The sequence below is a fragment of the Leuciscus leuciscus genome, assembly GCF_965113295.1.
Source record: "Leuciscus leuciscus genome assembly, chromosome: 6".
In the NCBI taxonomy this organism is placed as follows: domain Eukaryota; kingdom Metazoa; phylum Chordata; class Actinopteri; order Cypriniformes; family Leuciscidae; genus Leuciscus; species Leuciscus leuciscus.
Genome location: NC_138730.1, coordinates 39,086,931 through 39,093,484, shown reverse-complemented (window position 1 = coordinate 39,093,484; position 6,554 = coordinate 39,086,931).

The window sequence follows — 6,554 nt, the reverse complement described above, 5'->3', positions numbered from 1 at the left end:
TGACTATATATTCACATAGAAAACAGCTTTATTAAATTGTAATACTATTTCACAATATTACTGTTTTTACTGTATTTTTGTAATCAAATAAATGCAGCTTTGATGAGCAAAAGAAACTTATTACAAAAATAGAGAAGCTATTCCAGTTTTCCAAACTTCTGATCCCCGGTGTTTGTGTATATGTATATTAATGTGGTTCAATGTTTTCATAGTTCAGTGGTTTTCTTTATTTTTTCTTTTTGTCTTAAAATGAGCACAATGTCATTAAGCTGTGTGGCAAAAGCTTTTGAAAGGTCAGCAAATAATGCTTCACAGGACTTTTTGCTATCTAAAGAGTTTATAATGTTATTTGTGACTAGCAGAGCTGCAGTTATGGTACCTATGACCTGCTATAAAACCCGATTGATGATTAAGGATATTATTATCAGTTAAACATTTTTTTTTGGGATTATTTATCAATGATTCAAATACTTAAACTTAAACTGGTAATCTGGAGATGGGACGATAATTATTTGCATCTGAAGGCTCTCCACCTTTTAATAATAGAATGAATGTTGCCGATTTCCACATATGGTATGTATTAGTTAAGCTTAGATTAAAAATAGAAGCAGTTGGCCCTGCCACAATACCAGCAGCCATTTTTAGAAAATAAGCCTAATTTTATCAATTACTTTTTTTAATGTCTAGTTTAACTAGAGCATTGTAAACTTGAGAAGTTATTTGCATCTGAAGGCTCTCCACCTTTTTTGGGATAATGGGAGAAAAATTAAACGGTTGTTTAGGGAAATGTTTAGCAAGAGATTTCATAGACGTATAGATACCAGAATTAATAGACTCAGAATTTAAACTAACAGAAAAATTATTATTAAAAGTATCAGTAATATCTGCTCTACCCTTAATTACAGTTTGGTTGACAATTAAGTGATCTGAAACTTTAATTAATAAACTTTCGACATAGAAAATTCCAAAACTTTATAGGATTATTTAAATTGTATTTTACCATAGAAAGATAATATTCACGGTTTGCATTTTTTATTAAATTATTGCATATGATCACGAAAGTAATCAGCCACCCCTCTAGACACGTCACTGCTGCTACAATGTGTTTATTTTATTTTTATATTTATTCAGCTGTTGACAAAGAAACTTTCCAGCATTTCTTGCTCAGTGTAAGGGAGAAATCGTTTGTTTTGATTACAAAAAAGAATATGTGAGTTCTGTACCTGTATCAGCAAAGTTTACATTGGCTATTTGCGCAAAAAATTATTCGAACATTGACACATTGAACATTGATCATATTATGCATGTTAGGTTAAAAAGCAGGCGAAATGTAAATGTACAATCAAAGGTTTTTACAATTTTGTTTGTCAAAAACTTAACTATATTAGCTCAAGGTATGTGGCAAGTAGCCTATGGCCTACATTTAAACAAGCAAAACAAACGTGTTCGTGTGGGAACCCGACCCACAGCAACTGCACTACAGCAAGTAGGTTTAACTCAGTTGTTACTGTACATGTATTAAATAGGCATGCACTGAGACAACTTTTTCCAGAACGAGTCCAATATCAATACTTATTTTAGTACTTGCCGATACCGAGTACAGATACCTGTATTCTCATAAATAAAAATATTGGGCATAGAAACCAAAATAATATGAATCAAATTAGAAGTTATTTTCTAATTATGCCTGTTTAAAATGTATTGTAACAACTGTTACTTTCACTGTTTATATTATTGCTCTATTAAATTTTATCTTTACTTTAAAAGCACAGTGAATATGTGGATGTTTGCGTACAGAAAACTTCTTGGAAACATCATGTGATTATTGTACCCCCTTCCTTAAAGGGTTAGTTCACCCAAAAATGAAAATTCTGTCAGTAATTACTCACCCTCATGTTGTTCCAACCCCATAAGACTTTCGTTCATCTTCGGAACACAAATTAAGATATTTTTGATGAAATCTGAGAAGCTGAGAGAAATCATGACCAGTGTCGGCCAATAGTGAGCTTACGTGCTGACGTACAACACAGAAGCGCTGCGCTGTTACACTACATGAACTCACTCAGAGGCCCATAACAGAAGAAAATGAGTAGTTGAATTAAGTCGTTATTTTTGTTTGTTTTTTGTGCACAAAAAGTTCTCGTCGCTTGATAAACTTATGGTTGAGCCACTGTAGTCACTTGGACTATTTTAAACATTGTCTTTACTAACTTTCTGGGCCAGCAGGTTTCAATCCCATAGAAGCCTATGGAGTGAGACAGCTCTCAGATTTCATCAAAAATATCTTAATTTGTGTTCCGAAGATGAACGAAAGTCTTACGGGGTTGGAACACCATGAGGGTGAGTAATTACTGACAGAATTTTCATTTTTGGGTGAACTAACCCTTTAATAATGTACGGCACCACCATTCAAATGACGCATGTGTGCTAAGAAACGAGCATTCAACAGAAGTGCGCACTCTCTCTCTATATATCTCTTTACAGTCAGTTAACGTTGTATGCACCTCATTTTACTTTCTTTGCTATTGCCATATCAGTTGGAACTACAAACTTGGTTTCCAACAATGTCTGTGAAAAAGGGATGTGCGCTCAAGAAGCTCCAGCCCGATCTCATCCCAAGGCGTCATATACTGACGCTTTTGACATTTTGTCTACATCGAACGCACATGGCACCCTTTAGCGTCAATATAAGACGCAGATAGATATGGGCCAGAAGGCGCCTCCTAGCGGTCTGGCCCTAACCCTACCCCAGACCTAAACCTACCCATAACCGAACAAAGCTCTGTGTGTGTCATATTGACGCTAAAGGGTGCCATGTGCGTTGGATGTAGACGAAATGTCAAAAGCGTCAGTATATGACGCCCTAGGATGAGAATGCGTTGCAAGCTCACACGTCTGTGCTGCTGCGCGCTCAATCCAATCGCTTATCAGCTCGCGTACAGCAGCTATATAGGTGTACATTTTTAATTTGTTTAGCATTCTAATAATTCGAAAACATTTAGTTTATAGACATCCTTCTGATATATCCATTCTGCTCTCTGTTTGCTCTGTTGTCAGTGTGTAAGACTTGATTTTCCTGCTAAGACAAAAGCTGAGATAAAACTGAGTTAATACTGAGATAAAACTGAGCACAGGACATTGTCTTGTCCAAACTTTTCTCCTTCCTTATCTGTGCACCCCCCTCTTCCTCCTCCCTTCCTTTCCCCCTGATTCAAGTCACTAAAAGTTCACTAAGAGGATCTTCATACTCCATATTATGTATCTTTTGAATCTGTTGTTGTTTCCCTTTTATGTTTGGTATTATTTTAAATGTCTCAGTGCGATTGGTAAAATTATGTTCTTAATTTCATTGCAGTCATTGGTATTATAAGAAAGATTGAAAACTTAAGAGAATCCTGTTCTCCTCTTTGGGTGGTGTCTCTTCAAGATATCTGATAATTCTCCCCTCTCCCCCGAAACCAGGTGTTACCCCCTGGGGTACATGAATAGGCCCAAAACAACTCTAAAAAATATTTGTACAAGCCTTTTGTTCTAGTCTGGGTATTTAAGGGTAAGTAGCAGAGCAGTCTTTGGGAACCTGTAACCAGGAAAACCCCCATGCAGTGCTGTGTCAGTGTTTTCCCGTCAGAACACACTCATACACCACTGTGTGTCTCTGTCAGCAATGCATTTCTTCTCTTGGAGTCATATTTGAGCAAGTGATGTATTATTTCTGAATTGGCTTTTAATCATTTACTTGTGTAATTGGCATGATACATTTTTACCCCACAAATAAAATGTTATATTTGAATTATTCTGCATTATTCTGAAATCATTATTTCTAATAGATTAATGTGTAGTCCGCAAATCTCTTCCAGGATAGATCAAACCAAAGTCACTAATGAATGGAGCATGGGGCACATCATTACAGAGACCTTCCGATTTCTGACTATCACTGACTTAGCACGTTGCAGCTCGCGACTATTAAAAAAATGACACCTTTTGTCATGAGTAAGCAGAGAGCGACCGCTTAAGGGTAAAATAGTTCACACTGCACCCTCTGACTATTTCAGAACTGGCTAGTTTGTGATCGTGAGCGCACATTTGCGACGTGACGTCTCAAAGCGTTACCGGATCCTTTAATGAATAAATAAATGAAAATATGGGATACCCAGAATTATCAAAGATCGAAATTAAATTATAATCAAGATTATGATTATTTTCTAATAAGAAACACAGTCTAAATTTGATAATCATTTGAAATTGGAGTCAGATTAAGCTTAGAGCTAAAGCAATATTGAAACTATATTCTAATAAATTAGGTGAACTTCACTGGATCGCTGAAAAGACATACACGCATTATACCTTCGCCCACACCATTGGATTCCGTCGTTGGGCCGATGGGTGGCTTTACAAGTGTTTCTTTTGCTATAAGCACTGTACTGTACACACTGCCTGGTATCGGTTGTTGCTATCGGAGCATTTTAATGAGTACGTACACAATCGCAGTATCTGATACTGGTATCGGTCCATCCCTAGTATTAAAGCCTTGACACAAGTTTTCCTGTTAATAAAGCATTATGCATAAAGCATTTCCTGTTATGTAACCAGTTAGTGGTATAGTTTCCAAAATGTTAAAGACATACAGTGACGGACTGGCCATTGGGCAATGTGGGCAAATGCCACTGCGGCCGCCTGGTCTCATCACTTGTTGTGGCCGCATCACAAACAAATAAATAGGCTAAATAAAGCGAGGAAGCGGGGCGCAATGGCTGCAAGCGGCAGCACCACCAGCGGCTCGCTCGCCGCTCATCACAACTTGTGGCGCACAACCATATAAAAAGGCTAAATAAATAAATAAAGCGGAGATGCTGCCGCCTTTTGGCGGATTGGCCTCCCGCAACCGGCAGCACAGCCAGCGGCTCGCTTGGCGCTCATCACAACCATATAAAAAGGCTAAATAAATAAATAAATAAAGCGGAGTGTCTGCAAAGCGTCTGCCAAATGCATAAATGTAAATGTAAATGTAAATATGAATAAAATAATAATAAATTAAGCGGAGCTGCAGGCGGCCACAAACAAACAAGGAAAATAGCAAACAAACAAACACCACGGCCTATCTCTGAAAAATAATAGCCCTATGAACTAAATAATAATAATGACTTTTTATTTATATTTTTCCTGTGAAGGACAAATAGCCTAAATGTATGTAATCTCTCTATTTATAAGGTATTTTGAATGTTTTTAGTCAGTGGAATTTCTCGCGATCATTGACCTGATGAGATGATAGATAATGACAAGTGAATGATGGGTAATGACTCATTACCCATCATTCACTTGTCATTATCTATCATTATCTGACTATCTTAATAGTTTAAATATGGTGCATCCTACACACATCTACTTTATATAAAAATTCTAGAAATCATTTACCCATCAAGTAGGTACCAAAATACATATATTTCCCATTGTTGAGGTGGAAGTAAATAAGGATTTAGCAGGTCAATTACCTGCTACTGTAACCACATGAAGGTAAAACATTTATTTTTCATGTCTTGGTTAAGCTATTATTGGAGTGTGTTGTTTGTGTAATGTTATGTTTCTTTGTTGGTTGCAGATGACTTGAGAAGACAAATGTGGCCTCTCTGCTAAAAATTGCCAGGGCCTCTTTTTGGTGCCAGTCCGCCACTGAAGACATACCACAACAGAATAATACAAAACAATCGAAAAAAGACTTTGTCAGACTAAAGTGCCATAAATTACGGCATAAACTACAATGGATTGCCAAACGGGCGAGTTTTTGATTGAATCCAAAAGCAGGTATTAACTGCGGTTCTGCTGTGAAAATGGCGTATTTTGTGACGTAATTTCGTCTAAAACGCTGTAAAAAACCTGTGTTTTCTGGACACCAGGCATTTAGTTAATGGTGAAATATGACACATTTGGCTTTCCATAGAAAGGCGGTTTTCTATGAGTGTGCGTGCGCTTCAGATCTGAGCCCGGCAGCGCGAGCAGGTCCCATGATTTATTTTATCCTGCATGAAGGTTTCTTTGTTTCTTTTTGTCATGCGCTGCGCGTTTTTAATAGCAGGGTGTCACAATACCTTTTTATTGCTGGTATATCATGCAACACTATTGTAAACCTATATACTTTTATGACCAGTGACCCACCTTCCATAAATGGAAAAAAAAAGATTTAATAGTATCAAGGAGCATGACATTTCTGAGAAGACTTTTAATATCTCCTTTGACTCCACATTCAAACATATATCTGAATCTTAATATATTTTGGAAACAGAATTGAATTATGTATGTTTGTTTTATTTGTTTTGTAAGACTTTCTACACACAGTCATGTAAAAATCATGTTCAGTATTTGGCTGTAAGATTTTATTTAGCATCTTTTCACATAAAGCAGTGCATTCAAATCCTCCAAGTAATGACAACAGACGATGATTCAGTTAATCTTTTCTACAGATTATGTTCATACAATCAATGATTTACTGCAAGCAAACAGTACAATGTGTACCTGTAATGTATAACTGTAATGTGTGCGTGTATGTATGTATATATATA